Source organism: Etheostoma cragini, chromosome 2, assembly GCF_013103735.1.
Source record: "Etheostoma cragini isolate CJK2018 chromosome 2, CSU_Ecrag_1.0, whole genome shotgun sequence".
NCBI classification, from domain to species: Eukaryota; Metazoa; Chordata; class Actinopteri; order Perciformes; family Percidae; genus Etheostoma; species Etheostoma cragini.
In genome coordinates this window covers 10018762-10038001 of record NC_048408.1, presented here as the reverse complement: position 1 = coordinate 10038001, position 19240 = coordinate 10018762, and the positions used below count along the sequence as shown (strand labels likewise).

The 19240-nt window shown below is 38.5% G+C and overlaps 1 long non-coding RNA gene across 1 annotated transcript in view; it reads left to right on the top strand.

Annotated features, from left to right (window-relative positions):
• The first annotated feature begins 930 nt into the window (after positions 1–930).
• LOC117958495 overlaps positions 931–19240 on the top strand; it is a 21777-nt gene continuing 3467 nt past the window's right edge. Inside the window, exons 1-2 of the long non-coding RNA XR_004659733.1 lie at positions 931–942; positions 10617–10625. This is a non-coding gene — a long non-coding RNA (uncharacterized LOC117958495). The remainder of the gene's footprint in view (positions 943–10616; positions 10626–19240) is intronic.

Here is a 19240-nt window from a genome sequence, read left to right as displayed (position 1 = left end):
TAATGTCATGGCACCAGTGTTATTCTAGTATATGATTATAATGACATGCTCCTCTTATTGAATGATGTGTTTTCTTTGCCTGTCTTTTTTCTTAATTTTTAAAGATTTGTCATGCATATATGGGTTTAATATTTTTAAGTAATGCTTTCTGCCACACTTTGTCTGTTACTTTATTTGTTCTTGTAAAAAACAGACACTATTAAAGGCAGGATTGATAATGTTGAAAAGCTAGCAAGATTTGAAAGTAACACTGTTTAACTCCTAACTGCAATTTCACTTCATATCTCATTTAACGGTAAGCAAACACCTGGTATTATACTGAATACCAGGTGCTGAAAGAGTACGCCGAGCTGGGCAAGAAGGCATTTCATCGGTCCTTTTCAAGCAGAGCGTGAGGCATTGATTGGTTTTACAGGATTACCAATCACCAGTCATTTTACAGGATAACAGCAGCTACAGACGGTTCTTTTTCAGAGCCCATTCGTTTTTTGAATTGTTGTTGTGGTGTAAATATTAAATATAGTCATATGTGGCTGATTCATTTGACCATGATTCCTACCTTTTGTTTTTACACACTGTTAGTCTAATGATTGGACTACATTGTAATATTGTTTTATTTTGTTTTCAGTTTAACATTGTTAGACATTTTTAACAACTATTTGATTAACTGTATGTTGGATCAATAGTCTGAAACTTAAAGAGATTAAATACGTAAATACGTGACTTAAACCTAAGTTCATCAATTATCAAGATAGTCGCAGAACAACTTTCTTTTGATTAATCAATTAAATGATGTATTAATTAAATCATGTCAACCATTTAATGTTGTATTGTCATTTTGTCCTAACCTGTCAGGCAGGTGAGTGGGAGCCAGCAGGGAAAGGATCCATATAGAGACAATATGTGCAACAGTTCAGGGATTCTTACTGGCATGGGCAACAAGTCCGAACAGGAGTAACTGAGAATCCACGGGTGAACAGGAATGGGGGAGGTAAAAGGTACAGGCAGACAGACAGAGAGGTATAGATTGGTCCTGGTCCTGGTCCAGGTCCAGTTGGCTGAAAAGCAAGGCATAAAACAACATGAACAGTGTGGCAAGAAGCAGGTGCTGATGGGCTTGTATAAATACTGTGGAGGGTAATTGGGTAATGAGGAACAGGTGGATGTTAAAATGTCACGTGACTGGGACTGGTGGTTAAGTCTGAGAGCATCTGGTGGATAAATGACGAATGGCAAGTTTGGAGAGTTCCTAGGAAATGTCAACACATTCTCACTTCCAACTGTTCACATTGGGATGCTTTGTCAGGACCCCTTGGTGCCCCTTCAGTATAACTTTTCATCGTGCAGCATAGTCCGACTTCAACACGGGGTCAATGCAAATTCACACAAGGTACTTGGTTCGGTTTAGGATTGTGGTTTGGGTTAAAATAAAGTTTCTTACATGACTTACATGATTTACGTAAGTAAAAAGACTTTTTGTTTCATACGGGTCACAAACAGTGCTTTTTTTGACCCATCCTAGTCTCGCTTTGCCAGACCCTCCTCCAAAGCGCGCTGATCCTTGTCTTACATACATGTACATGTCTTAGATAAAATCAGCCAAGGCCGCTGTTGGTCAAAATAATGTTGATGCCGATGCTACTTGAAAAGTGTCCTTATTCAGGTAAATGTTTAGTTATTCTTGGAGATATATATATACACAGCAATTCATACAATACATTAAGTCCAAACACACAACTGAAAACTTCTGAACATGTTTTTCAGAACTGTCATGAAGCTTTTACGCGGCTCACTTTGGGTTTTTCACGGATGAATCAGTGGCCATAATTTTACATCCTGGCCGGTTAATTGGGCCCACATTCTACTCTATTTCACAGCTGCCACAACATCATGTACATAGCTCATGAGATCTGACATTAGGGATCGGGTTTCAAGAATGTATTGGAAAGTTGTTCAAGTTTGTAAAGTTGACTAGTTTAAATAAAATCCTGAGAAACGTGCCATGAAAACCAGCCTGAAGTGTTTTTTTTTTACTTATTCCAAGTGTACTCTTAGAGGGCAACATGTACATTGAATGGAGTAAGACTAGTTGGTTTAATTGGGTATCCAGCCTCTTGTGAATATTTGATTGAAGTACTGAGTCAGGGCTGAGGTGATCTGCCCTAAGCTGTTGAGATGCTCTCCCAGAGGACTTAGACCAGGATGCAAAAAGCAGGCAGTACGGGTCTGAGTTGATGAAGTCCGACACTCACTGTAGCTGGATATGAACCAGAACGGGTGTGCCGTGCTTTGTCTGAAATAGAAACAGGACATTGCTGAAAAAGGATCCAATATCATGATAGTGATTAGTCTTAAGTGACTCACCGAGACATTAACAACACAGGCAGGCTCTCCTTTGACAATTTCCCTGTGTGAATGTGATTTCCTAAGTATATTCTCTATTATATTACCAATTTTGTATGCCTTTGTTTCTCAGAATGAAGTGCTGTCACTCTGTACAAAACATAATATATGGTAAATTATTCAAAGAAAACCAATGGGAAAAAAATCTTTTGTTCCAACGTTTCGGTATCAAATCAAATTCTCATTTGAATACGTTATTTCCTCTGCGCTTTATCTGTTTGAGTATACTGTTAAAATGAAACATTTTTCAACACACACATATGAGTTTACTTCATCTTTATTCAAACACCTGAGAGGATATAGTTGCCTAAAGACGTTTGAATCAGCAGTATACGACCGAGACACAGCTGCACTTAAATGCAGTAAAATAGGACTATATAAGACCAGTTTCCCAGTAGCAAATTACACCACTTAGACATTTGAAGTGAACTTTGTGTGTTGCCATTCCAAAATCCACGCAAAGCTGCCGATATGCGGACATAATTAGAGCTGGGATGTAATATCTCTTTAGCAGCGCAACTCAGATGGCCATTTTGGTTCTGCACACACAACATCTATGCTGTGTCTGTCTGCCCTGGAAAATAGATGCCTCCTCTGTTGATCTTCTCAAGGTTTCTTCTATTTCTATCTCTGTTAAAGGTATTTTGGGGTTTTTTTCATTTTCCAAATCAAGGATAATGTATTGACTTGACATTATCAACACCTTCTGTTCTTTGTCTCTTCCTTGATTGACTCGGTCAATTCACCCTTTTAGCCCGGACGGAAATATCTGAAACAAGACTGAAACAACTATCGGATGATCATTAAGTATTGAACAAACATCCATAGTCCCCAGAGAGGAGTTTTTAGTTATTTAGTCAAATTTCTAATGCAACATGCATTGGCTCAAACTTTAGTAAAAGACATTCATGGTACCCAGATAATACATTTTAATTATTTTTTGATGCCCTGAATTTACAACTAGCTGCATTATTACACTTTAGAGTTTTATTGAAAAGTCTATCTAGTCACAGCTATGGACTGGGTGGATGGAATCGATGGATTGGGTTGGCTGTTGCCAAGGTGGTAGAGCGGTCGCCTACCAATTGGAGGGATGGTGGTCCGATCCCTGGCTCTGCTGTCCCATGTTGAAGTGTTCTTGGGCAAGACACTGAACCTAGACTGCCCCTGAGGCTGCACCACTGGTGTGTGCATATTGTGTAAATGTTTATCTGATGAGCAGTTGACACGTTGTATTGCAGCCTCAGCAACAGTGTATGTCTGTGCTCGAATGGTGAATACTTCCTATAATAGTTAAAAGCGCTTTGAGTACAACTATACAAATACAGTCACAGTCACATTTATATTTACATTACTATGCAGTAAGTCAGGTTCAGACACTCTTTGTCCCCAGGGGATGAATCATAATAACTTTGATCCCCTAACCTTTTATTTAGCTCCATCATTTGGTCAACTTTTAAGTGTGTCCATTGGTTAATGAAAACATTCCTGTAAAACTATTTATATTTCTGTCATCTCAGCTGAACGTAGTGTTACAGCTAATTAGATAATGTTGACATGGTAACAATCTCAAATTATATGGTGTTCTTGGTAAACGCTATGACTGCTAAACACCAGCAAGTTAGAATTGTTGTTTTAACAATTAGCTCAAAGAGCCACTGTGACTGAGTGCAGCCTGACTGAAGACTCTGTGTTGTGCTAATTTAAAGGAGAGAGTTATAGTTACCTCAAAAATACATAACACTGATAGCAGCCGCAACATGCTCCTTTCTCATCTTTCGGCCCTATGCTTGGTCACATCATCTGACAGCATGTCTCCTTCCATCAAAACCCTAGTGAGCTTAACAGTCGCTGTAAAAAGGCTTTGAATCCATTTTTGAAAATAAATTTGAAATGACCTTGATTCTTTCAGCTTTTCAGAGGTTTTGCCCCATTTCTTTTCAGCCGATTGCAACAGCAGACCCTGGTAATGGTATTTCAACTTATAAAACACAGATGTAACTAATGCAATTATTAACTTTGGCTGCAATCCATCCACAACAGATATGATGGTCACAGGCATGCCTAAATTGAATAGAGCAGTCATAGATTTCATTTTAATTAACAAACTTGTGACATAATACTGCTTTAAACTTTCACAGAAACTCAAGTGAGACTCAAACCCAAATCTTGTTAGAATCACATGCTCATCACTTAAATAGAATTTAAAGGTACACGCTAAAAGCTGTCTTCCAACAAGTGTGTTTGCTCCGAAGCTCATCATGCAAATGGAACCAGTGCATTATATGTATATACATATGTATATCTCAATTATTTGGCAAATTTAGATTATGAAAAGTGTTATGGCAATACTGTAGGCGTTCAGAACAGTAAGTAGCCAAAACAAGTTTCAGGGTGACTGAGTTTGACTTGTATGATGAGGTGAGAAGCTGGAGTATCTTGAGGCATCTGGGGGTAAGTGGGAGGCATTCAAGTTTCAGGAAACCCTGAGGGGAACCCCAGAAAAAGGTGGAGGAAAATTTATCCCAGCTACCATGGCAATGCCTCAGGTTCCCCTATAACGTCCTACACAGTTGTTTTTCCTTTGTCCTTTTCATATGGTGCTATTTTTATGTGTAATCTAGCCCAAAGCTATTAACTGTTTTAATGATGTTCATAGTGTTGCTATTGATATGTTGACATGATGCTCTTTTTACACTTTGTCCACCGTTTTGTCCACTCTTAATTAGGTCTCTTGCTGTACACAGTACCTCACCTTACATTATCTCTTTTACCCCAAATTACTTGTTAATCACTGTGTAGTCACGGTTACAAGGTCTTTGAATCCAGGGGATTTTTAGCTTTTAGGCGTGTGACCAGCAGTGGTGAAAGAAGTATTCAGATCAATGTCAAGTTTAAGTTATTAAATCAATCTCGTTCTTCAAATACACAGCAGTTATAGTGATGCAGTAGTTGGTAATGAAGTTGACTTCAGGCTCTGTCCTACAATGCTCATAAAAATATGAATAACAAAGTCACTATAATGGAAATACACAAGTGAAAAGATCTATGCTCCTCACATTTGTAGTTACCGTAAAATCTGTCTCATGTTACTACATTAAATATCACATTTAGAAGAAGATCCTTTATGTGCATGGTCATGTTGAACTGCCATTACTTAATTATTTTCAATCAGTCTTCCAAAATCCTCTGAGCTCAGCACCGTTGTTAGGTTTTTGTTGTAAGTATCTGCCATCTCATGCCGTTCTAATTGTGCTCAAAGTTAAGGTTTGAAAAAAAAAGAAAGTGATCCTTAAATATTTCAATGTAGCCACTACAAATAACTGACAGAAATTTGATTATTTGGGCCTATTATTTCTAATTACCTAGTGTACAAGGCTAGCAAAGGGGGCAACCATCTTAGAAAAATGTGGAGACACACCAACAGTTATTCTCCTGACATGATGGTGTGAGTGCAGTAAAAGCCTCATGGGAGCTGTAGGTATAGTTCAGGGAACCTGGGAGTTTGAATTATTCCCAGCAAATACACAGAGCTGGGTCAGCCTGCCCCTTTTGCAGCACTAGAAATGTCAGCAGTGAGGGGACAAAGGAGTGACTCACATTTATCACCAACACTCATGAGCCCACGCTGAAGAAAAACACCTCTCATTGTACCCTTATAATGTAAGAAAAGCTGAATACATCATGGGAATTTATTATTAGCAAATATTTTCCATTGCATATTTATGTGAATATGACGGCGTTTCATCGCTTTTTATTTAGATAAGTGGGACACATTCTATTTATGTGAAATTAATACATGTATTGAATTTATCAGAATTTGTATTTACATTAGCTGTGCCTATAAAGACCTGTGAGATGATAAACTGCCACGGGAAATCAGCATATTGTCTCTTGGGCCAATCATTTTATTGTTAAAGCCATGAATTATTTATGCCGCCCCCCCAGAGTTTGAAATAGAGACATGAATAGTCTTTTTATTGACAGACAAACATAGATATATCCTTCTCGCAAAGCACACAAATGCACATTAATATGACCATTTATCTCTTAATTTGTGAGCAAGTGTCCTTCCATTTACATATTCATAGATTTGTGGGGCTGAACAGGCACCAGATAGAAATTACTATTGATTTTTAAATACATTAATTCAGCTTCATATGACTGAATTCTCTGTTGAAGGATATGTGGTTATGAATTGTAATTATGCCTTCATATTAGCATGAAGTCTCTCTGTTGCACCTGGAGGCACCAGTCTCTCTTAAAAACCACACTGTGCCATAGCCGTTAACAGGTAAAGCTCTGACTGGAGTAATTTATCTGTCCTGAAGGCTCCTCAGACAAGAAATTCACTTTTGACATCCAGAATGACCGCAGGGACCAAATCCAGACAGGGTATTCAACCTGCCGGTTTAATCCTCTGCTCTGACAAATACTTAAATTTAAATCATATCATCATACATATATCTATATATATATATATAGATATATGTATAAATATGTATAAAAATGTTGAGGTTAAGATGTGGAGGAGAAGTTGTCAGCAGGTGTAAGAACTCAGTAGAAGTCGAATATGAGGTTGAAAAGAAGGATTTTTTTATTTACCCCAATTATGGCCACTGAGACAAGATTAATAATTTCAAAATTGACAAAATTAAGGAAAGCACAACAAGACATTCAAGTAAATGAGGTAAATTGACCTGAGAGTCAAAACAGTCACATTCATACAATCTTACAGCTGTTTACGGGTTGACCTTTGAACAATTCCACCCTAAACTGAGAGCAACAGACTCACGTGCTCCTCACTCAAACCTGGCAAATGACACTGCCAGTCTACATAATAATAACAATTATTATTATAATAAGCCTGAAGCGCGCCCCTGTAACGGGAACATATCAACACAACAGCACAACACAGGGGTGGCCCAGGCGAGTAGATAATAAAGGTCCAACACAAAGCAAGTCAAAACCCACGTTTGACTGCACGATCCATCCAGAAAGACCTGGCAGACACTAGAGTTGTGGTACATCATTCCACTATGAAGAGATATTTGTACAAATATGGTCTTCATGGAAGAGTCATCAGAAGAAAACTTCTTTTACGTCCTCACTACAAAAATCAGCGTTGGAAGTTTGCAAATGAACACATAGACCTAATGCATTATGGAAAGAAGTTCTGTTGACCGATGTGGTTAAAGTTTTTGGCCAGAATGAGCAAAGGCACGTTTGAAGAAGAAAGGGCACAGAAAAGAATGAAATGATAAGAACCTCTGTCCAACTGTTAAGCATGGGGGGATCAATCATGCTTTGGGGTTATGTTGCAGCCAGTGGCACAGGGAACATTTTTCTGCAAATTTTGGACGCTAACTTGATGCCATTGGTGAAAAAGCTTCTACAAATGGATAATGATCCTAAACACACCTCAAAATCCATTTTGGATAACATTAAGAGGCCTAAACTGAAGGTTTTGCCATGGCCTTCCCAATCTCCTGACCTCAACATAATTGAAAACCTATGGCTAGACCTTAAAAGAGCAGTGCGTGACAGACAGCCCAGAAATCTCAAAGAACTGGAAGACTTTTGAATGGAGGAATAAGCAAAGATACCTCAAAAAAGAATTGAAAGACTCTTGGCTGGCTACAAGAAGTGCAGGGTGCCCAAACACCATTATTTAGTTTTCTGTTATTTTGAAATTGTAAATTATGAAAGTAAAATCTAACTTTTTGTGACATATTATATGAATGTCTAATTTGTCATTTGAAGCCTTTTGGAGATTTTTCCATCTTTTCTTTGCTTCTTTATGCACATAAATATTTTTTTTTACCTGGGGTCCCCAAACCTTCGAGCCCCACTGTAGCCACAAAGCCAAAATCTACAAAATATTATTCACATGATTCACACCAACATTTGATAAAGCCACACGATAGATTGACGGCCGACAAATCAATAACAATGGGTTACCTAATGCTGAAGTCACAGCGCCATCCAAACCCAACGACGCAGGCAACACAAGAAGACTACATGTTACCCTCTGTCACCTTCCAAACTCATCAAACAGACACACAGTCAACAAAGACATATTTGTTGCGTGGTTATTATTACCGGTCATGTTTGTAACGTAAATAGCATGGTTTTAAACAATAACAGAATTATGATGTTAAATGTGTGCAAAAGAAAGCTACGGGATTACTGTGGGGGGTTTGATGAATGGCTAGGACAACACTGTTTGAAAGCCTTGTGATAATTAACAGAACATATTGACACAAACCTATTCACTCAGTCTTTGAGATATGAAATAGGTGGTGCCTAGCTACCGTGACGGAAGTTATGTGCCCCGACGCAGTGGAATAAAACCCTAAAGTGTAAGGCTGGCAATATTATAATTAATTAATTAATTAATTAATATTATATAATTCTTCTGCATTCAGAATTTTACTTGAGTAAAAGTACAACAGTGTTGGCATCTAAATATACTTTAAGTGCTTGCTGGGTAGCTTGTGAATTTACTCCCAGGGATCAACAAAAGTCTTATCTTGATCCATAATAATCTTTCTATTTGTATTTTTTGACTATGTTTAGCATTATTAACTTTGATTGATTGATCGATTGATAACTTTATTTTGAACATGCAAGAGAAAGTATATACAAATAAAATAAAGAAAAAAAAATATTAATAAAAATAATAAAACAATGTTTTAAACATAAGAGAGAAAAACAACAAACAAGGTTACCTTCTTTCCTGTGTTAACATACCTCTATCACATGTGCGAAAAGGAGTAGGAAGAAGTAAAACTTATGTACTCCTACCCCTTTAATTCTTGCATTCCTTCAATTTACAATATTTATAATTCTGTATATCCATATACCTACACATATACATACACACATATATATATACAGATATACCCTCATACATATATATAAATAAACAAAACAAAAGACACAAACAAAACTTTCTACAGTCCTTCTCTATACCTTCTGAAAATTATTTCTTTGTACATTTACAACTTGAATCTGCAAAGTAAGTAAAGTTATATATGTATATATATGTATGTATATATGTATATAGTGGAGTAATATTTCACAGTGACATGTAATGGAGTAGAAGTATGAAGTAGCAGAAAACTGAAATACTCAAGTACAAGTACCTCAAAACTGTACTTTAGTAAATGTACCTAGTTACTTTCCACCACTGGAAATATGTCATGCTGTACAACAGTGTGGCTCATTGACGTGTTTTTAAAAGTTTTTGGACAAGGAAACACTTTTTCACAGCATACATTTTGATATGTCAGAGAGGAATATCACTGAAACATGAATCATGGCTTCATTCCACTCAGGGGAGGCCCTGGTATTGTGCATTCTGGCTTACTACATAGTTTACTGGGACACCTAACGGAACCAAGCCATTGCTAACGTGATATATTTCCCCTGTGCTTTTCCTGCTATGACAAGTCAAAAGGTTTGCTGTTGAAAAGGGCTATGGAGGTCTTTTGGCACAAAGGGGTACATTAGATAAGGCTATGGTTACACAGACAAAACCCTTTACAAATAAACCCTGTATTTTCCTATTTCTATTGTATTGTATTGAATCTATTTCAATATATTTAAGTGTTCTGTATAACAAACTGAGCAACGTGTCAACATCAAAGCCAAGATATGGAAAGGTGCGTCTACGTACTTCATCAGCCCTTATGCACTCTTTGATGGCGTGCTAATTGAACATAACATTCAAACAACAGTGAGCTGTAACCTGCTCCAGTAAATCACCATACATCTCTTTTCATTCAAGAAACTGTAGGAAATGTGTGGCTGAGATTTTTGTTGCTGGAGTTGGAGAATACAAAGTAGCAGAGTCTGAGTTTCTGAGTCTCAGTTTGGAAACTAAAGCCTCACTTGTGGTGTTTCTGTGATTTCCCATCTGTGGAATGAGGTGCAACATCAGCACTAAGCTACCTTACTGCACACTCACAGATGATTTAACAGCCAGCTCTTTAGAACAGCCATGGATTAATAGAGCTTGACACAAAGCCTTTTCACTGGCTTTATATGTTTCTCCCAAGCTTGGGGGAATTGAGCGCTGGTGTTTTTCCCAGCGTGACACCAGTATCATTTGTGCTCAGTTCACAGTACTCTTCAAAAACTTGGGGTTTAATGCTGTGTTGGCAAGCGTCAACACTGACTATTGGCAATCTCTGTCCTGAGAGATTCAGATCAAAGAAGTATTGGCTATTCTGCCCAGAGATTAGCCTACATCAAGACCCAATTCTATGCAGAGGCCCTGTGGGTCACCTACTTTTCTAGAAGACAGATACATTCACTGGTGATGCTGCATTGGATTATGGGAGGTTATCATGGCTGACCTCATAATCCACTTGTTTACTTTCTGTTTTTGTTGTAGCGGCCCCAAAAGAACAACATTTCATCTGAGTTTAGTCTTGAAGTTTTGAAATTTGACACAGCTCAAACATATAAACAGTAAACTGGAAGGAAATGTGGGGATTTGAGGGATTATGGGTTTTTTCACCAAATCTGAGGGTGTATATCTAATCTATGTGCACCTGATGTCCTGTAATTTCCATCAGGCCATCATTGGCCAAATGAAGACACATGCAAATGTACTTTCTTCAATTTCTTTTTAGTCAAATGTCATTTGTAACTATGCTGTCAGAATTTAAAACCACCAAAAAACTGCACCCCAAAATTCTTGTGTTTGTGGGTTGAATTAAAAACACCCTCATGTTAAAACTCCCACAGGGGTTTCACTTGAACATAGCACAGTGTAATAATGACTGTGAGTTAACTGGGGTTTTCTTTTCTAAACGCTGCTCGTCTCAACCTGCAGATGACCTTTCAAAGTACAAAGTCAGTCAAAAACCCAGATCCATATTGAAGTTTTCACAAGAAAGCCGGCCAGCAATAGATCTGCACTGCTCAGAATGTGAATTAAACCACAGTAGAGGAACTAGTGAAAAATACTGCCGAGATTAAGGGAAGATTCTTCTGAGATGAAACAGAGGATTGTGCTTCTGCTAATTGTCTCCCTCAGGTAAAGACTCTGTTTTTTCGGGTTTTAAATAGTGGAATTCTTGTAAATTTCTCCGTCTGTTTGTATTTGAACGTGATGGGCGATAACAGCTTGCTAAATATAACAATTCTCTAGACGTTGCTGCTCCGACTGTAGTTTTAGTGACGTTCAGGGGTCACTCGCACAACTCACAGTAAGTCTAAACAAACTACAAGTACTGTAACTGTTGCTCTCATTATGTTTTGAATCCGACATGCACTTTGTTAATAAATCCAAATTGGTATTAACCACAGTACGGCAAATATTGTCAAACATTTCCGTTAAGCCATGACCTCATGGCCTGTTAACCAGCTCTCTGCCATCTGGTGACCCTGTGATATAATCTGTATTGCGTGAGAAAATAACTGGCTCATATATTTGGATGGACCGAGTGTGGGAGACAATACAATACTACCCTACTGTGGTTTTACAGGGCAAAGTGTTGAATACTGACAACAAATCCTCCTCTTTAACAAGCAACATTCTGAGCCATGTTCAAATCAAAGGAGTAAATGGCAGCCATGTTTTCTGTAAATGCTTGTCTCACTGCCAAACCGCTATTTGTTTTGTCCTACTGCTTTTTCCGCTGATGTTCCCGTGTTTTGTCTAAAAAAACTCGCTAGAGACTGTTAAGTCTTATGTTCATCACACAAACACTGCCAGTCCACGATTTTTTTTCCCGACCTCGGCAGAATACAATGCCAAACCCACATTGTGGAAGAATAGTGTGGATCCTAAATTCATGCGGCTAAACGAGGAAGCCTTGGGGATCATTGACCAGCTGTCACCAACATACAATGGAGCAAGAAGGATTTTACACCAATTACGTAGCGTACCTCTAAGTATAGTATATGCTATAAGTGAACTGGATACATGGTGCAGGATCTTTCGGAATCAGTAATGAAATCTACAGAGGGTTGTTCTAATTGTAATGAATGAAAGAAGAGGATGTGATTCTCCTTTATCAAAGCTGAAACGGAGAATTCAGACAGATATGACAGAAATGTATGAAAGTTGTGCTAATTCAGCTCTATTTTGTTCCGGTGTTAAAACTGGAAGGAGTGCTTCGGGTCCGTCTATAAAACTACAACACCAAAAACAGATGTAATCGTAATTTAAAAAATAAGCAAGAATTCTCCTTTAACAGCTGCTTATGTGAAGCAGAAGTGTCCTTATTGTAATTGCAGTGCTATGATATTTCATGCCACTGGGTTGACTCATTTTTTCCCACCCTCATTGTCCATGACATATTTTCTTTCTTTCATTAAAAGGCCCTTAGCAAGGGCAACATTGCTCAGAATTACAATGAGCAGGTCAATGACGGTTTATCTCACACATGCATTTTGTTTTTTTCAATATTTGTTTTTGTGTCTTAACAATGTGATCGTTAGCAGAAGGCTGTGGACTGGAGTGGCGGAGTTCTCACAGGATTGCCAATTTAGAGTGCCTGCTGCTGACCACGCACACGCATGCACGCATGCACGCACACACACACGCACACACACACTTTAAGAGAGATGAGAGAGGGATTTTGTGTGTATGTGTGTGTTTGTGAGAGAGAAAGAAAGCGAGAGAACATCAATCTTGCCCAACATGATTTGCTGACTGGATGAAAGCACTCCATCTGTCTTATGCTTTTTATTGAGGGAAAATTGGTTGAATTTGAAGCACAGTGGTTCCATAAACAGAGAGAAAAAAATATTAGAAGATGTCCTTGTCCACACTTGTGGTGCTGCAAGATATTTTAGCAATTGTGGGAAATCAAGAAAAGTTAAATACCACACTTTATTGTCATCCATCTGTGTACAGTACATTACAGTGGGGAACAAAATTGTGTTTCCCTTGTTTTTCAACAGCACAGCAGGGAAACGACAAGGTTGCAATTCCTACATTGTACAACCAGTTTGGGTGTAGTCTTTCAAATTAAAGCAAAATGTCAGCACTTTTAAACCTCATAGCCCTTTAATCACTTCAGATCCCATGTGCCGAGGTTCAGAGCCAAAACAGCAACAAATGTGAATACTTACAGATTGAACTGTATAATTGATCACAACAACCATTTATAGCAGAGATCTTTAACTGGGGATCTGGGACCCATAGAGGGTCCTCAGAGTTACTGCAGGGAGCCACCGCATTAAAAGTTGTTTTTTAATTATTTAAAATGTCCTAACATGAATCCAACATACATTATTATCAGCAAATATAATGATAGGCTTACCGGCCTATAGGTAAGGTAATCACTTAGATAGCCATTCACAGATACAGTTCATCCCAAATTATTTACTGTGCCATATGTATGTGTAACATTAAAACATGATTTATAAAATCATGCCAACAATTAATATTTTAATAGCATAGTATTCTACACACTAAAACAGCATGTTGCCTATAAAGGCTTTAGGCCGCCCTACATGTTATCGTAGGGCCAGTTTTATCTGATAACTAATTAACTAATTTTAAACAATATGTAGTAGGGGGTGCCTGATCAATATCTCTTTCAGTTACGGGTCCTTGGCCTTAAAAACGAATGTATTCCTAAGAAAAATCCTAACTCTTAACTCAAGATGAGAAGTTTAAAGAGTCATACTTACAAATATTGCCTATTATTGTAATCCAAATCGGTCTCCCTAAAACTATTACTACTACTAGTATGCTGCGTCAGTCAAACTATTCCATGAATGTAAAAAAATAATAAAAGAACACAAGTTGCAATCTTGTTAAAATCTTAGCAGCTGGATGTTTGGCCGTTTTACTTGATACATCCAAATCCTCTAAAATCACAAAAAAAGTCACTCTTGTCCCCACTGATGATGATGATCAAAGAGGATGACAGTGATAATATATTCAGACAAAGCTCGACAAAGCTTATAAACTATCCCATGTTCATCTACTGTCATCTATTAACCTATTAACCACTTGGCTGGCCAGCCAGCCCAAAGATAAGCAGCACACTCCCAGGTTAATACTACTTTTTGGATTTAAGCATACGTTTTGGAAAAAAGGAGGACAGCCCTCTGTGATGAGTAAGTCTAAGTGGTTACAGACACAACACATGTTTGGCAGTAGGTTACTTCTGCTCTCTGTTGGGGTTTTTCTCATTTGAACCAGATTCGTCTATGTGATTTCTGCGTACACTGCAGCAGACACGGCGTTGACTGGTTGTGCTCATGATGAGCACTGGCTTGGATTGTAATCCCTCGGTGCATCATTTAACGCACCGCTTCAGACAGCAGGACCAGAACGACTAGCTGCAGCATCCGTCAGACTGAGGAGGAAGTTGTAATTCTTCCTTACTTCATAGTTTTGCTGAATATGTGACAGCAATCATTTTTGGTTGTTAGTTAAAATAAGGAAGGGATGTCATAAAGCTCACACCAGATGGCAGACAGCCAAAGTCACAGCAGAGGGAAATGTAGAGGTGTGACAGAGCTTTATGCCTTTCTTGGAGGAAAGAAAAAAAATATAGGTTTACAATGAAACGGGGCAGCTTCACAACTGTCTCCTCTTTTGCAGTGAACTGAGTGAATCAACCAGTTTAAACTCAATACCCAACTTCAATCTATGTCATGAATATAAATTGCATTTTGTGCATACAAGATGCCTTAACAAACTTAACATGGTGTCAGCTGCTGGTTGCACATAAATCACTTAAAAGTACACTGTGAATTTTTGTTTACCACTAGTAGTGTAATGGAGCAATGTTTTAATGTGTGTATCTCCTAACTGTATCTGTTTGACCAACACAAGATAGAATGGAAGTGCATCCATTCTGTGAGTCAGTTAATTGACAGACATCAAACATGTTTTTCTAATCACTTCCTATGTGGATTGCCCTTTACACTCAGTCATACCTACACTAGGGCTAAAGGTACTTTCTTAAAGCTAGCGGTTGCTACTGCTGCATCCATGGTTATTGGGCACTTTTGTCTGAGTTGTTGATGGTTGAGTTTTTTCAACCTGGCACCATGGCTCACTGTGCAACCTTGGCAACTACGGAAGCAAGGGAAATTACGCAGGAGCTAATTTAGTTCTGCATTAGAAAGGCACTCAGAGAGTGCAGACCCCCGGCAATGCCAACGGTCCAGTCTCCTATTCTATTCAAAACCACTATGTCTGGATATATTTCCAAATCTAATAGAAGCAGTGTTTTCCTCCTCAATTTATTTGGCCCCCTACTGATTCCTTCCCTTTAGCCTTAAAACTGAGCCCCTCTTAAAGACGCAGACAGTCCTCAGGTCGCATGAGGTTGAAGTTATGTAGTAACCCCTTTATATAACCCATAACTTTATAAGTATCTTTTAGCTTTTTGTACTGAATCATGTTGTTTCCCTGTAGCGCGGTAGCTAATGTTCTGTGGCCCTGCCCCCGGGGGCTTAGAACCTCTGGTATAGGTTGTCTGCTAGGATCATCAGATGTAGCCATTAGCCACTGCTTCACAGTCGGGCCCTGCTGTTGCCCATTTAAAATACGGTGCACCAACAGCAGAAGCAGCGGTAGGAGCACACTGTCTGAAAGCATCTTAAGAGGGTTGCATTTTAATATGCTACATCCATTTCCTCCCTGTGAAGAATAAAAGATGTTAACACAGTCTGGTGTCCTGTGGTCCACTTCTCATATCACCCTCAACTAAACAGAAGCCCTCTTCCAGTAGTCCAAACCCATGAGATGCCATGCCTCAGGGTCAAATATTAAATAGGTATCATAGGAAGAGCTGCTCTGGTCTAACATGCTACATGAGTGCCTCTCCGCCTGCAGGGAGAACACTAACATCAGTCTTTACCAGACACATCGGAGCAGCTTGAGGCTGTGAAGAGGAGCAGAGGTCAGAGCAAAGCCAAACTAACTTCAGGGTTAAGACATTATTCTTAGTCTTATTGTACTTGTTACTACCGAACACATGCGTGCATGACTGACATTTTCCCATTTCTGACTCAGAGCCATGTCCTGCCCGCGAGCTCCACACATGTTAAAACATGTAATGTCCAGCTCTTGTGTGTACACTTATAGAACACTTATTTATATGAGCTCCACAACACTGACTCAATGTCATCACTTTGGCTAACATTGCTGCTGAACATAACTGACAAGCTGAGTTATTTGCCTCATTTGTCAGATACTTGAGACTTGACAATGATCTTCAAACAGTAAATTGCAGGTTGACAGGCAAAAATTACTTTGACAAAAAGGCTCCTTCCAATTTTGATTAATTCACACAAACTGAAGAAATACTTCATGCCACATATTTAACTGTTGCAGCAGTTTTTCCTTCTGGTAGACTTCAAAACAAAACTTTTTTTCAAAAAGAGTTTTCGGAGGTGACAGTGAGTGAATCGGTGTTTCTAATCTTGGAGGAGGTTAAGTGGGATGCACTTTAATCCCTGGCTGGCATGCAGTTTCTGAGATTTCAGGAATATGTTTGGTTCAACGTGTAGACACGTTCCTGCATTGTGTGTGTGGGTGTTTGTGTGTTTGCAGTAACCGGCTGTTACCAGGCAGAGGCTGATCCACACTGGGGAGAAGTCATTTTATGGACTCCCATCCCTCCCAGGATTAACAAAGCCCTTTTCTGTTCTCCTAAGTGAGGCTTTCATTTTTTGTTTTGGAGATGAAAATAAAGACACGAAGCAGATTTATTTACTCAATATCTATCTTTAATAACCTTTCTGCCTTATCCCTATATGACTTTGAAAAATAGATTATTTTACCCATGAATTTAGCAGTTTTGTGCTGCACTGGCAGGAACACAAATAAACAAATATGCTTTTGATTCAGTTATATTGGCCACTTATATGACCAACAAAGATAAGACAAGTCTGTCAATAGGTGCAGGGATTCCTCTGTATTAATTACAGAACTCCATTAGGAGCCACAAGGATCCTCAACAATAGTCTTCAAAGAGAAGATTGAAAATGAATGTAGAGACTGAGACAGAGGAAATGATGTTATTATAGTGGATAGGAATGAGTGCTATGATTATTAGAGCTTTACTAGTCCAGGCCACAAACTGTGTTTTGTGAGAAAAGTCTTTTTCTGACAACAGGAGTGGCAGTGTAGCTCCATGTCCCTGCATTCATTTCCAAAGCTTTCTATAATACTTCACAAAAAGGGGGGGGGGGGCGAGATCTCCTCATAGCCAAACACAGATGCTTCATGCTCCTGCATAATTCACTGTCGTGCTCCAGAAACTGGAGTGAAACCGCAGAGCTTTTAATGGTTAGAGGTCCTGGTAGCTGAAGCTTCATTGTATTACTAATGACTGAGAGAGAAAGAGGATGGACCAGAGGGAAAGAGAACAAACAAGGACCATAAGCCTACCATTTTATCCTATATTGCTGAAAATTAATTAGATGATGTACAGCACAAATTCAATTAATTCATAACCTGAATAAATGAAATCCTGCTGTCAGAGAGAAGAGTGTATAGTACAGTTCAATCAGAAGAGACTTCATTAAGAGTGAACAATCATTTTTTTATTAAAGTGCATTATAAAAATAATTTGAGAAGAGACTTCTGCAATCAGACTCCATTGTGATGTAGTACCTTTAGGGGAGTAGTGATGCTGTGATTAGTTCAGGATATTTCCCCCTAAGGTATAGACACTGGTGGTTGTAAAGAGAGTTGCTAAGTGTGCAGCTTGCTAGCTTGAAGTTGAATGTTAAGAACGGTGACACATAGAGCAGAAGGTGAGGGAGATCCTGCACAAGGCTCCCTCTGGTTGTCTCTCTCCAGGAAGTTAATCCTGGAAATGTACTTCCACTGATCCAGACAAGGCTGAGAGAGATTGTGGGAAAAACTGGTTGGACTTCTTTGTGTGAACTCGCAGGGAATAGAAGCCAGAGAGAGATCACAATGAACGAGTGAGTAAAGGGAGTCTTCCTGCATGAACTTTCACTAAGCTCCATTACATCCACAAAGTAATCGATGGCTCAGAAAGAAGTTTGAACCCCAAAATGTGATTGCAGGTAGTCTCACTGACCAACTAACAATTGCAATCCATAGAGTCATGATCTGTGTTTTGGTGCAAAGGACAATCCTAACAGTTCTTTGTAAAAGGTTTATTGTTGCGAGTGAAACTGTACCGTCTTAGTGCTTATAGGTTCTGTTTATCTTCCTCAGTGGTTTTACCAGCACAAAGCTAAATAACGGCAAGATGAGTAAATGGAACAAATATTTTTAATGACCCATAATTTGAATTGATCATCATTTTCATCTGGTGCATCGTTTTCACCTTCCAAAATGAAATAAACTTCAGACTCGAATTTCTCAATCAATGATCCACCAACAGAAGTAGGAGAAAGGAATGTTGTGGAGTTTTTAGACAGCACCCCAAACTCAACGTTTTTTGAACCCAGCTGATCCAGAGGAGATTATTGATATTTAAGAAAATTGAAGACTAAAAGGTCTACAGACTGGAATGACATTGACAGTGTCATTAGTGCAATTGTAAAACTGTTGTAAAAACTTATATTTGTAATTTGTCTTTCAAAACAGGTGCATTTCCAAGTAAAATAAAAACTGCTAAAGTCATTCCGCTTAAAGCTGGACAGAGAAATCCATTTACTAATTATAGGCTGTTGTCCTGGATTCAGGTCGGACAGATCTACATCCATGGCAATAATGGAATTAGTTGAAGACATTACCAGTTCTATAGAGGAGAAAAAATATGCAGTGGGAGTATTTATAGATTAGTGAGTGTATATGTATACATATACATACACACATATATATATATATATATATATATATATATATATATATATATATATATAT